At 37.9% G+C, this 15,228-nt stretch overlaps 1 protein-coding gene and 1 long non-coding RNA gene across 4 annotated transcripts in view; one reads left to right on the plus strand and one right to left on the minus strand.

The window, feature by feature from the left end:
• Positions 1 to 791: 791 nt before the first annotated feature.
• LOC134201422 (uncharacterized) lies at positions 792 to 4,103 on the minus strand. The gene is made up of 2 exons (XR_009976707.1): positions 3,961 to 4,103; positions 792 to 3,704 (listed from the first exon to the last, which is right to left on the minus strand). It is a non-coding gene; the product is annotated as an uncharacterized LOC134201422 (long non-coding RNA).
• Positions 3,923 to 15,228, plus strand: part of LOC100302610 (prospero) — a 164,355-nt gene continuing 153,049 nt past the window's right edge. Inside the window, exons 1-3 of one of the 3 annotated variants that reach the window (XM_062676169.1) lie at positions 3,923 to 4,096; positions 4,735 to 5,401; positions 5,920 to 8,559. The gene's annotated coding sequence lies outside the window, so the exon portion shown is untranslated. Of the gene's footprint in view, positions 4,097 to 4,734; positions 5,402 to 5,919; positions 8,560 to 15,228 lie in introns of those variants that run through there. The other 2 variants (XM_062676168.1, XM_062676170.1) reach the window with 2 other exon arrangements.

Genomic DNA, 15,228 nt, shown 5'->3' on the forward strand with positions numbered 1-15,228 from the left:
CGCATTACTTCTTCACCGCAGAAATATGTAGGGTGGTGGTACCTACCCGTGCGGACTCACAAGACGTCCTACCATCAGTAATTACGTAAGTTATAAGTTTTCGGGTTTGATTTTTATTACACGATGTTATTCCTTCACCGTGGAAGTCAATCGTGAACATTTGTTAAGTACGTATTCCATTGGAAATGAATATACTAGGTAGTATATTGATAATATACTAGGTGTAATACTAGGTAGAAAGGAAGTGGAAGAGTGTGCCCCATGGTAGCAATACAATAATTAAGGATATTTTAAATGTCTTTAAACAGAATTGCCTTGAGTCTTGAGTTTAAAAAGCATGACGGCGCGTGCACGATCAATTTTAATAATTGTATTCAAAAATAAGTCTTCCCCTGTCGTTTTAAGTAGCAAAATCCTTTAATTTTAAGCATCCATAAAGCTCGTTGGCTGTTCAAAGAATTTTAGGCTTTATGTAGTCGAGTTTAGATTGTTTTGTTTATTATCGTTTTGTTATCGTCGACGAATCTACAGTAATCGGAGACATCCGTTCATGTGGCGGGCACACGTCTTGTGTCTTATGATATGCATGCGTGAATATGCGTTTGACCAGGTGCCCTTTTTAACTTAATGCTGTTTTTTTTAATAACGGTTGAATGTTCTCTTTAGGGAGACAGTTTTATTCCGATTTCCTTCGGTTTTTTCCCTACCGATTAGCAATTAATGAGCAGACTTTTGATTTTATCAAGGTCAATTTTTTATTTGTATAATTAATGTAAATAAAAAAAAACAAGTATTTTAATGATTCTTTATTGGTCACGTGTTTTATTGCATGGGTTCCACTGCACTCTTTAATAAAGTACTTTGTGATAGACGACATTTTTCGTTTTATTATCAGGTGCAAGAGCAAATAACGCAGATGGTCTTCCGATCCATGAACATGCCACATATAATTGACCATGGAAAAAACATAGATTTTCTAGATGCAGACCACAAATTTTTAAGGATTGGCCTTGTGATTTGTTTATGGTCATGGCGAATGCAAGACGGATAAAATATTCTATGTCCTTCTCCTGGTTATAAGGTACCTCCCCACCAATTTGCAGCCAAATCAGTTCAGCCGTTCTTGAGTTATAAGTAGGGTAACTAACACGACTTTCTTTTATATACATATATAGAAGAAGATATACTGTCATCGGTCCTTAATGCGTGTTTAAGCTTTCACAGTTAATCGGAGCTCTTAAGTCCACGACCGAATCATCGTTCTCGTCGAACCCGTCGTGGCTTGCGACGAAAGGCTCGGCGAGTAAATTAACCCACAGACACAGCCCACTGAGTTTCTCGCCGGATCTTCTCAGTGGGTCGCGATTCCGATTCGGTGGTAGATTCCACGAAGCACTGCTCTTGCCAGGGCTAGTGTTAGCAAATTATCTCGGGTTGAGCCTGTGAGCTCACCTACTTACTCGTCTGGGCGTACCTGAGAATAGGTACGAAAAAAATATCTAAACTATATTACAAGTATGTTATTTTTTTCCTTGGCTGTCTCCGTCTCGGTAGGATGATTGTTTTATGAATTTTTAAGACGTAACGTACGCCATAGGGTGCGTACAATGGATCGGGGTCATAAACATTTGGGTGGATTTTAACAGCGAATTTCAACGAAATTCAACAATCATTCGTGGGCGGTATAAAATTATTTTATTTTTATTTATTTATTACACTTCATGTAAAATTTACATTGGCGGACTTAATGCCTAAAGCATTCTCTACCAGTCAACCAAAGGTAGTGCAGAGTGAATAGTGGTAGGTGCAATGAAATATATATTAATTTACAAACACATACACACAAAAAAAGAAGTATATACATACATATATACACAATCACATATACATATATACATATAATAGTTTATACGGTATTAAAAGGAATATATTAATAATTAAAAATTATATATACGTCATTTAAGTGAATCACCTTTTTGACCATCTACCAGTCGCTTTGAGGGGCTATTCTAGCTTCAGCATGTTTGGTTGGCGAGCGAACGGATCCAAGCCTTAAAGAATCTGCCTCAAAAAATTTAATAACACTTAAATATAATTTAATGCACTGTCTTTTACATTTATTATACAATTTTTTTTTAATACATTTATATGCTATTTACAATTTTACAAAACATTATATTAACCATTTATTAAATTTACATGACATCTTAGTTGCTTTCATTTACATATAAAGTTGTATATTATATTTATATACTGTTCTACTCAAAACCCCCTTAAGATATATTATTTTACCTCTCATTGTAATAATTATATTCAAATATTTAAATACCTATGCATCTTATTAAATTTCGAATTAGTCAATAGCGTCGAAATTTAATAAAAGTATCTATTAGCTTCTATAAAAAACAGCTCTAGCAAGAGAAGTGCCGAATCTACCACCGGATCGGAATTGTGAATTTCTGAAGAAATTTATTTATTTATTAAGTTGCACTAACAAAGTGATCATCAACACAAAACGTCGGCAAATTGACAAAAGTTAATGGCAGATGTCACCTCAATTATAGGTGCAATCGACAGTGCATTAACAACAAAATAAAAAAAATATATAACTAAGATTTGATTACATTTGATTGATTGCTTAAGATTAATTTATATTTAATTGGGAAATGATCCCCGACAGAGTGTTCATGTAAGTTGTGAGACATTTAGAAAAAAACATATATGTATTTTATTTAAAATTAGTTGACAGAGACCGCGCTACCGTGAACATTATTGTAGTCCCAAAGGATTCTGTTTAAGGGAGAGTAAGCACCTAAATTCGAACGAGCAGGTTTTCTTATAAACGGTTTATATTTCTTCGTTCTTGGTAAGTACTTAAGGAAGAAACTTAATCGGTTGTCTATGAGAACGTATCGCCTTTAGATATCATTAAGAAAGCGATAGGATTGAGGAAATATGTAGTTCATATGTACGGATCCTCACGGATGGATCTGGACTGCCCAATAATGCAACACTGGACACGTGTGCCTGTTGAGCACTCTGGATCCAAACCAGCCTTTAGGTTAAGGTTGTTTAGATGTTAATTTTGAGTTTTTGTTTTATTATTATTACTAGCGACCCGCCCTCGCTTCGCTTCGGAAACTGTAATTTATTATTGATTTCTCCACTATTTAATTGATGTTATTATACATATAAACCTTCCTCTTCAATCACTCTATCTATTAAAAAAAACCGCATCGAAATCCGTTGCGTAGTTTTAAAGATTTAAGCATACATAGGGACAGACAGATACATATATAGGGACAGAGAAAGCGCCTTTGTTTTATACTATGTAGTGATTATTATTATTTGATTTTTTGTTTTTATTATTATTATTATTATTGCTTTTTTTAGACCGAGATTGTAGTTATTATTTTTATTTAATTTTAATATAAATGAAATGTTAATGTGTAATATGGATGCAAAATCTGAAGTAAATTAAATAAATAAATATCTCTAGGTAGGTAGCGGCATTTACGTTGTAGATCTCTATAGGCTCCAGTAGATACTTGACACCAGGTGGGTTGTGAGCTCGTCTGTACGTGTAAGTAATCATTGTAAATCCTCTTCATAAATTGTCCTCGCGTTTCAATGTCAGCGGTGACCTTGCAGATTCTGCGTCGGACGTTCAATACAGCTTCTTGTTTGAGCTCCTTGATTACTGCCTACGAAAATAAACAAAGAAATCACAAATCACTTAAATACTGTTCAATATCAATACAACTATTAATTAAATTCAATTCAAATCGATACATTACTGTGTACTCATTAAAGAGTATACAGTTTCTTTTAAGAGTGTTTGTACAAGATAAATATAAACTCCATAATAATACATATATGAAACGAATAACATCATGTGTTTTGAAACATATTATATTTGCATTATGATTTACAATACACGTTGATTGTACGTTTACTCACTAATCAGGTGTGATATAATGAATTATTGTTTTCTTTAGTACGTTGTTTGTTTGTGTGGCTCGATAGAAGCACGCACAAAGTTTTACTTTCGTGAGGTTCGATTTGCGGACTCGTGTTGCATAATTATTAGAGGAGGGTAAGTGGTATCGCACGCCTGTTTCTGCCGCGAAGCTGTATTGCATTTACACTGTGTTGCCTATGGACTCTACCAACCACCGAACAATGGACCGGAGACTCTTTGATCAATTTCGTTTTGTGTTTTCTTTTTATTGCTTTAATGGGTGGACGAGCTCACAGCTTACCTGGTGTTAAGTGGTTACTGGAGACCATAGACATAAACGACGTAAATGCGCCACCCACCTTGAGATATAAGGTCCCGAGTATAGTTACAACGGCTGCCCCTCCCTTCGAACCGAAACGCATTACTGCTTCACGGCAGAAACAGGCCTGCGGACTCACAAGAGGTCCTACCACCAGTAATTACGCAAATTATAATTTTGCGGGTTTGATTTTTACTACACGATGTTATTTCTTCACCGTGGAAGTAAATCGTAAACAATTGTTAAGTACGTATTTCATTAGAAAAATTTGTACCCGCCTGCGGGATTCGAAGACCGATGCATCGCTCAACACGAATGCACCGGACGTCTTATCCTTTATACCACGACGACTTCAAAGGGATAACAGTTTTTTTTTGGTCAAGTATCTTTAAAGCTGTAAAGTTTCAAAGGTGAAATCGAATTTGCAATAATTAGTTCAAGACATACGTTACAGGCAGAGCAGCTGAGTAGTGTCAATGGCCTTGAACGAAGAATGACGCCTCCCCATCAACCCCCGTGGGTGTCGTAAAGGGATTCTCCAGAGAACGGGCAGCCGCGTTCTCCGAGTATTATGAAGCCCACTGAGTTTCTCGCTGGATCTTCTCAGTGGGTCGCGTTTCCGATTCGGTGGTAGATTCTGCAAAACACGGCTCTTGCTAGAGTTCATGTTAGCAACAACGTCAGGTTTGAGCCCCGTGAGCTCACCTACTCGCCCGGTTACACTGACGTAGCCTCTCAACGCTATCAGCATAGGTACGAAAAAAAAGAGTATTATGAAAACATACTGCTAACACCAGCCCGTATGTCATGCGTGGCGATTAAGACAGATAGCTGATTATGGTACATATAACAAAATCCGGCCTCCAAACCTCAGCATCTCCCCTATTTCAGGCTCCTCACAAAGTAGACTAATGACCTGTTGAAAGTCGCTGGACGCAGGGGGCGCAGGACTTTTATGATGAGGTTTGCGGGAGCCTAATATCTAGCAGGGAGCATCTGTAGTCTGATGCAAGATTCTTATTTTAATGATACGCCAGACGCTCGTCATCAAAGACTAGCGGGTCGGAATGCAAAACATTAGCTGTCAACCAGGCATCCTCATTAACATCTACATCAACATGGTTATAAAGTTTTTTGACAATTTATAATGATATTATTATTACCACTCACGCTTAGCGTGGTATGGACATGTGATGCGTAGAGAGAAAATGCATGTAACTACGAGATGTATGGAAATGGTAGTGCAAGATAGAGGGGGAAGAGGGCGACCGAAGAAGACATGGATGGAGTGTGTGAATCGTCATTCATAGGAGAGAGAGAGAGAGAGAGGAGTAAGTGTTGAGATGACAGCTGATAGAAGAGAATGAAAGAGACAAATTCGCTGTGCCGACCCCACCTAGTGGGATCAGGTGGAGAAAAAGAAGAAAAAAGAAGAAGATTACCACTTACCACCAGATGGACGGTGAAGGAATCTGTGCATCTACAGCAAAACAGTTTTAAGTCTGGGAAAGAAACTGTTATTTATTATTATTATTTTAATGATATTTTTGGACAACTATTGTATAGTTTACACAGTTCTGATGAATCGCCCGACAGTTTATTAGAAATTAACTGGTTCTATTATTATTTTTAATTACAGCTGAATATGTCGAAATGTTTAGTACCCCTGATCGAAGCGAGCGACAGGACGACCGTTAAAAATAAGTCACCGTGCATTACTTCCTCGAAGCAGGGACGAATTTGCGGTGAGAATTTTTAGTAAATTCTTTTTGAATTAATCACAGGTAATACAATACAATACAGTGATACAAGCCTCCTATAACGCGGTATTTTATAACACGGTTCCACTTTAACACGAAAAGAAAAAAATCCTATATCCATCTATAACACGGTATTTCTACAACACGATAACGAGACTTTTGTTTAAAATTACTTACAAAATTTTATTAAACACATAACACAAAATGTATGGGAACAATGGAAATTTTACTGCTTATTTCTTATCTTTAATAGGTAAAATAGTTCATACAGGCATAGTTGAGATGTTTCATTCAGAAAAACTACTCTTCTGTTTGTACTGGCTTCTAGTCTCAACAAGATTTCAACACAACACAGAACTTTGTAGGAACGTATCTACCGTGTTACAGGACGGTTGCATGTATTTCAATTTGTTAATTATCCACTTCCTGCTCAACTAAGATGGTTTTATGAAGTAGGATTAGTCAGGGCGAAGGGAACGTTGAAGTTCATCAATCAAGGTTATATGAGAAATAAACGCTCTCTAAAGAGGACTATAGTGTGAATGTTTCAAGTAAGAATGAATTTTAATCCGTTCCGTGTGAATTATGCAATTGTAAAACATAAAATTTGCTAGTGCCAAGTGATCAAAGTCCTTACGCATCACGTCAATGTTGCCTAACATCTTAAAACATCAGGTCTAAATATCATTTTTGTATAATGGCTGTCCCGCCCTTCATATCTGAATGCATTACTGCTTCGCGGAGAAAATAGGTAGCACGGTGGTAACTACCCGTGGAAGCCCACAAGATATCCTACCACATACCTGTGACACGTATTGTGGAGCACGAGAGTTCTTCTCATTCAAGGAACATCAAAGAATCCAAGTCAACGTCTGGAACTTCAAATGATTCAAGCAGTAGCGGCCCTGGCATCTTTATTGAAACCACTCATCGGTTTTTATTGTACCTGTTCTATATCCCAAAAAAAAAACACAAGAAATCTCGAAGAAATTAAAGCAATATCAGATTGTTGGCCAAATCATATTTATAATTATAACTATTTAAATTTCTCGATACAGCCCTGTTTTTGTTGTGGCCGAATTCACAAAACCTTATCCTTGAAGAAAGCGCGCGCACCTTTAAATTTTTTTTTGTCGTTATAAATATTATTACTTTTAAACTTTAACTCTCTGTATATTAAAATCATTTCGGCGTGACACTTAAGTTTTACTTAAAAGTTTTTGTAACAGTTTAAAACATACTAAGTATATTACTGTATAGTAAGTTAATAGTATTAGTGCAATAATGTTTTGAACATTATTTTACAACAATAATGTGATAATATGTTTAACAAAATTCGTAAGGTTTTTTTTTATTTTTTTTTTTATTGCTTAGATGTGTAGACGAGCTCACAGCCCACCTGGTGTTAAGTGGTTACTGGAGCCCATAGACATCTACAACGTAAATGCGCCACACACCTTGAGATATAGTTCTAAGGTCTCAGTATAGTCACAACGGCTGCCCCACCCTTCAAACCGAAACGCATTACTGCTTCACGGCAGAAATAGGCGGGGCGGTGGTACCTACCCGTGCGGACTCACAAGAGGTCCTACCACCAGTAATTACGCAAATTACAATTTTGCGGGTTTGATTTTTATTGTACGATGTTATTCCTTCACCGTGGAAGTCAATCGTGAACATTTGTTGAGTACGTATTTCATTAGAAAAATTGGTACCCGCCAGCGAGATTCGAACACCAGTGCATCGCTCGATACGAATGCACCGGACGTCTTATCCTCTAGGCCACGACGACTTCGAAAAGAAGAAGAAAAGAAGAAGTGTTCACGCTTAAGTTTTATTTCCTATATAAATTAGCCATTTTACACATTAAATAGCTTTATATTAAGAATTACTATTTTTCTAAAATTAAAAACTAAATTTCAATATTGAAATGATAGTCCAGCAGAAAAACTATTCTAAATTAGATTTTTAGCACAAAAAACATTTGACGCGTCACAAACTAAGTGTGAACAGCAAACAAAATAATAAGGCGACGGTTACGAAAAAAAAAAAACCCTATTATCACCGGCTCTAAACAAGCAAAGGGGACGAAGGGTCTGGCGTAACGTCTTTTCGCCCTCGCCCTTAAGACGTCGAGTTCCTTGTCGACAGTCGCACGAGCGGGCCGGCTGCGCAGCCCTTAGACTTGACCCGCTAAATTCAAATTCGACAGAGCTCTCTTGGAAAAAAAAACCTATTATATTTACAATATTAAGAATATCGAATTCCTTTATTTTAACAGTTAACTCTTTTGTTGTTTCGCATTTGAATTTCGAATTACAATTTTTTTTTTCTTTATTTAAATCGGGAAACCTACGCTTATAGTTTTAATGGTAGATAGTGCAATAATAATATAGTGATTGTGTAGTGAAATGCTATGGTCTGAAAAGGTGCTATACGAAGATGAGGTGTCTCTGGTTCATATGAGTTGGATTAATTTTTAAGGATCTCGGCTTCATTGAAGACTTAGTAAATAACAGGTTAGTTTTATTATACTTATTATTTTTTATTGAATTACGAACGAATAAACTTTTGAATGTAAATATTTTAATATTTTTTTTACCGACCGTTCAATTCGTATTGAAATGTGTTATCTGTGTGATTTTTCCTGATAATAAACCTGTCGCCATCGAAATAAATAATCTACGTCATTTAATTTATCACGTACCATACCCTAATGTTTACGAGATTTCGTTGATGTTATAGTTCCATCAATGCACGACAGGTGGCGCGCTGATAGTTCTATGAGTTCTATCAAGTCGACGTATGAGATCAATAGTCACAGAGAAGTATGGACAAGTTTAATTAATACCTAACTATACGCAACGTACTTATACGTAACTAAGTATTTCTCTTACACTTATTTCTAAATGTAAGAAGTCGTCGTGGCCTAAACGATAAGACGGCTGGTGTACACGTATCGCGTGAAGCGACTGTGCCGATGTTCGAATCCCGCAGGCAGGTACAATTTTTGTAATAAAACACGTATTAAGCTCACACGAACGAGGCGCAATAAAAAATTTAATGGGCAAAAATTATAAATTTTGCGTAATCAGTAGTGTTTGAACTCTTAATAAGCGCACGCGGATAAATTAACACCACTGCTGTATAAATTATCCCTAGACATAGATTTAAGTTTTGCGATGTACTAAATTGATAGCCTTCTTCGTTTATTACTGTAGCACAATTTTTATACAACAGATATGTTATCTTCATAGTAACTGACCCTTCAAATCTGATCGCGCCATATATATCTACATACCTACCGATATAGTGCACACACATGTTGACAAATAGCATTAATGAAAAGTACAAAAGATGGGATAAGCGTGTGAGTAAAAAAGATAGCTATAATTGGAACGATTGCACTTGTTATATTATTATTGCATTTCTTTAGACGCGACTAAAGACGAAACGTCCCAATTGGCCTGTTTTCGAGTCTTCACTTGACGTGCGCTTGAAACATATCTGCTTCTTTTTACATATAAAATATCATTGCTGTAGCATGTATATTCAATCAACAAAATTACGTCACGATCTCGGATATACGACGCGAGTAGGGTGACGTCATAATTGACCGTCCGACCGTTTGAGCGCGCGCGCGATACGTAATTGGTGCATTGTGAATCGGCAGCCCAAAAAACACGATAATATTTTAAAACTTTAAACGAAATAAAAGTAATGAGTTATTGATTTACCGATCGCCAATGCACTGTGTCCTTGACATTGCGTGCGGTAATGTAATAACGTGTCAAGGCCGCTTCTGTTTGGGATGCGACAGATGGTAACGGTTTTTTTTTCTTTCTTTTGCATTATTATTATCCTCAGTACATTTTTTATTTTATTTTAAGCGTTTTGTGTCTCTTTCTTTTTGCGGGTACAACAAGTATGCGTCGAGTGTGTACCCGAAAACAATTTCATTTTCATTGCTTCTTTTGTATGCAAATTTGTAGTAAGCTAGATATATTCTTGAGTTTTTATTCTGATTAAGTAACAAAGATTTATTCCAAGAATCGACATCAAGAATTAACAGTGAAAAATAAAAAGCAAAGCAAAGCAGCGACTCAACGTTCCCGCGTATCCTGCGTAATGGTAAACTGTCGACGTCACCCAAAACACGTCATACGTTTACTGGTGGTAGGACCTCTTGTGAGTCCGCACGGGTAGTTACCACCACCCCGCCTGTTTCTGCCGTGAAGCAGTAATTCGTTTCGGTTTGAAGGGTGGGGCAGCCGTTGTAACTATACTGAAACCTTAGAACTTATATCTCAAGGTGGGTGGCGCATTTACGTTGTAGATAACTATGGGCTCCACTAACCACTTAGCACCAGGTGGGCTGTAAGGTCGTCCACCCATCTAAGAAATAAAAATAAATTCGGATCCTCCCGATCCACTAACGGTGCTTTTAGGTACCGGTCATCGTTCTCGTCTAACCCGTCGCTTGCAACGAAGGGCTCGGTGAGTAAATTAACCCACAGACACAGCCCACTGAGTTTCTCGCCGGATCTTCGCAGTGGGTCGCGCTTCTGATCCGGTGGTAGATTCTGCGAAGCACGGCTCTTGCTTGGTTTCGTATTAGCAATAACGTCAGGTTTGATCCTCGTGAGCTCACCTACTAGTTCGGTGAATTTCAAATAACCCATTGAGGTTACTAGAAGAGGTAGGAAAAAATAAATAGCCACTCAATCAGTCCTGCGGCGCTGATCTTCCACCGGCACCTGCGGAGCGACGAACCCACCAGCATCAGACCGATCGGTCATTCATTCCAGTATACCAATATTTATTTATTTTACAAACAAAAAAACAAAGTATTTTCAAGTAAGTCGTCGTGGCCTAAAGGATAAGACGTCCGGTGCATTCGTGTTGAGCGATGCACCGGTGTTCGAATCCTGCAGGCGGGTACCAATTTTTCTAATGAAATACGTACTTAACAAATGTTCACGATTGACTTCCACGGTGAAGGAATAACATTGTACAATAAAAATCAAACCCGCAAAATTATAATTTGCGGGTTTGATTTTGGTGGTAGGACCTCTTGTGAGTCCGCACGGGTAGGTACCACCGCTCTGCCTATTTCTGCCGTGAAGCAGTAATGCGTTTCGGTTTGAAGGGTGGGGCAGCTGTTGTAACTATACTGAGACCTTAGAACTTATATCTCAAGGTGGGTGGCGCATTTATATTGTAGATGTCTCTGAGCTCCAGTAACCATTTCACACCAGGTGTGAGCTCGTCCACACATCTAAGCAATAAATAAATAAAAGTAGGTATTACAAGTTTACATTACATTGCTCCTGAAGTACGACGAAACAAAATTATCCGAATTCAAATCGTATTACTAACGATCAGATTGAGTCAATCGTATTAAACACGAGTACCACAAGAAACTGTTAAGCTGTCGTTAAGATTTACGAGCGCGGATTACATGTTTGCCGAATTGAAAGTAGACGATAAATAACGTATCGGACGATGCCCGGCGCCCGCAGCCGCTGCTAATGTACACGGCTGCGGTCCGAAACGTGATTTACATCGTCCTAAACGTCTTTGTGGGATTCAATTAATACCCCGACGACATTCTTTAACTTAATCCGCATACGAAATTTAAACTTTTCTCTCATAATATTGTTTTGACAAGTTTTTTTTTTCTAATACCCACATTTAGTGACTGTTTTCAGACTTCGTTCCGGGCACATCCCACTTAATAAATTTGCTCATTTAATGGGGAAGGCTCCTGATCCCAAATGTTCAGTTTGTGATGTAGTGGAAGATGCTTTTCACATTATGATGGAGTGTGCGCGGAATGATGATTTGAGGCAACAATTCTTCGCAAAACATACAGATTTTCAACAAGTTGGAGGTGTAAATTGCGTATTAGCCTTTCCGGAATCCGAAATGGCTAAGTCACTTTATAAAATAGTGTTGATGGGCCTTCAGAGACGATAACAGTTTTCTTTATTTTTTTATATAATTTTTTGTTACTATCTTTTGTTGAACAATGGAGTGACATATTCACTAGGTGAATAATCTCCTTAAATAAAGATTTAAAAAAAAGTAGTTTTTAATATTGCCTTTTTAGGCAGACCTAGAACGCTACTGATGGTGAGTGGTTATCGTCGTTCAAGGACGTCAGCAAACTCAGGGCTATTCCAACTACGTGTTACTGGTGGATGAGCTCACGGGTTCACTCTGAGAGGACTTGCTAACACTAGCCCTAGCAAGACCAGTGCTTCGCTGAATCTACGGATCGGAAACGCGACCCACTGAGAAGATCTGGCGAGAAACTCACTGGTTTGAGTCTATGGGGCCGGCGACATGTTGGAATGAGTTTCATCATCATCAATATGGAGGATTTCCTTCGAATTGTCATTTGTCGCTTTGTTGAGAGCGACCATACAAAATAATCGTAGGAGTCGTATCTACGTCTGGCCACTAGCAATGAAATTCTGTTGCGAAAGTACATTGGGTATTTTTTTTTTTTCCTACCTAAGCTGGTAGCCTGGAGCGGTTATTCCAGCGTAACCGCAACTAGTAGGTGAGCTCACGGAGCTCAAACCTGACGACGATGCTAACACGAACCCTAGCAAGAGTCGTGCTTCGCAGAATCTACCATCGGATTGGAAACGCGACCCACTGAGAAGATCCGGCGAGAAACTCAATGGGTTGTGTCTGAGAGTTTGGGTATAAAGATACGAATTGGATCGTATCGTTGATTTAAGGTTCGCTTGCAGGCCGATTCGTTACATTTTCAAAACATTTAATATTCGAAGTGTAGGTATAGGTAGGTACTAGGTATACTAGGTATACACTAGGTATACGTGTTCAGAAAAATATCCTAAAGTTTAGTTCTTTTGTTTTTTCACCAAAGCAGATAACTTAAATAAAGGGTGTAAGCAAATCATATATCGTATAAACACGAAGCACATTGAAAAAACCAAATTGATCAAATTTCCATCTGTTTAGCTACGAGAAAATACTCATAGCTAAACAGCTGACGAGCGGGGTCGATGACCTCGTGTGAAGTAGGGCCTTGGCATACATTGTTCCTTTCATCTCTATATATAAAAATGAATTGCTATTCGTTAGTCTCGCTAAAACTCGAGAACGGCTGGACCAATTTGGCTAATTTTGGTCTAGAATTATTTGTGGAAGTCCAGAGAAGGTTTAAAAGGTAATAAATATAAAAATGCTCGGAATTAAATAAAAAAAGACAATTTTGTTTATCCTTTGATGTGTCCTATGTCGGACGGATTCCTTTTGTTTATTTTAAGTTTCTTTATACAAAAGTTTAGGTCTTTTATTTATCGATTGAGGCACTACGAAGTCTGCCGGGTCAGCTAGTTACTATATAATAATATGTTAATAGAAATCAAAACTAATCCGACCATCAACGTTGAGATTCGAGGACAAATATCAGAAGGCGGCGCGACATTGATGTAATCGGACCCTATGAGCAGCGTAAATACCGCCACCTTTCAGACCTGTGTGGTAAGTCTCAGTTTTATATTACAGAAAGCATTCGAAGACGCGTCTTACTTAATTAATACTTAATTGCTGATTTACGCTTTCATTTGGTTTCTGCGTTGAACGTTAGCGTATATGTAACCGTAGAATTCTAACTTTCAGTTGTGTACTCGACTGTACGTTTAGTTATGTTTTGTAATGATTCTCCCATCCTTGATAGAGAAAAGCGTATCCGCTTCGGAAAGGTTCACAATAACACCAATAATTACGTAATGTTCATAAATGAGGCGATTTTTTTTTTAAATTGCACTTCCAGTACGTGATGCGGCTTTAAGTCGTCGTGGCCATACAGATAAGACGTCCGGTGCATTCGTGTTGAGCGATGCAACGGTGTTCGAATCTCAGGCGGGTACCAATTTTTCTAATGTAATACGTACTCAACAAATGTTCACGATTGATTTCCACGGTGAAGGAATAACATCGTGTAATAAAAATGAAACCCGCAAAATTATAATTTGCGTAATTACTGGTGGTAGGACCTCTTGTGAGTCCACGCGGGTGGGTACCACCACCCTGCCTATTTCTGCCGTGAAGCAATAATGCGTTTCGGTTTGAAGGGTGGGGCAGCCGTTGTAACTTACTTGAGACCTTAGAACTTATATCTCTTCAGTGAACACGTATTAGGGATGTGTTGCCTGAGAAAATTCCAAAAATAACACTAGGCTGTGAGTGAACTAGTGTAGTAATCTACAGTAGGTATGTTTTATTAATCTACAATAGTAAAGCACATTAGTGATCTGAGTCGTAATTGTCTTGGATCAGGCCGCATGAATAGTCGTTATATGAAAAATCTCCGGAACCGAACTGTGGACTAGCGCCGGGACTAGTGAGGAACTTTGCTCCGGTTGCGAGTAAGGCAATAGAAAAATCGATTTTAGTGAATCAAATCGATTTAGGTACCTCGGATAACTACCTCACCCTACTCTATGCAGATCCAGAGCTTCCAAGTGAACTGTTTGGTTGTCATTATCGATAATCCGAACATACCTAATTGTTCTAATAATAGACAGAAAAAAAATACAACTATACCTACCTGCTTTAATAACCACAATTTTACGTGTCAAGTTATGGTTTGGGGCGAAGACATAAAAAAAGTTTAATTTACGAAAGAACATGAATGTATCGTAAACGTCCTTTGGATTCATCCCAAACATTACGGAAGGACAATCACATCGAATAGGACGATATTTTGAAACAAAATCGTTACTTCAAAATCCCGCTGTTTAAGACACAATTACACATTCATTTAAAAACAACCACGATAACCTACTCTAACATAACGGAATACGTACTGTATTCCCTTAAATAAAACAACGCCATAAGACTTTTAACGGTTAACAGATCAAAAAGTTTTTATTTTGACGTATGCGGGTCAGCAAACGGACTTGTGTCTTAACCTCCAGAGCACACGGTTCACGGTCGTCTGAGCGAAGGTACAAGCAACAATAAAAACTTTATTCAAAGTAATACGAAAACGTTAAAGGTGTGCCAATAAAAAAGGAGTCTTACGTTACGTTACGCGCCATTCCAGTGTGTGAATAGCCGGTGGGTATCAGTTTTATATCAGCATTGATCGAATGAATTAACACCTCTTGAAATACGAGCATGTTTTGCTGTGAATTGTGGGATTT

Source organism: Bombyx mori, chromosome 25, assembly GCF_030269925.1.
Source record: "Bombyx mori chromosome 25, ASM3026992v2".
Classification (NCBI taxonomy): Eukaryota; Metazoa; Arthropoda; class Insecta; order Lepidoptera; family Bombycidae; genus Bombyx; species Bombyx mori.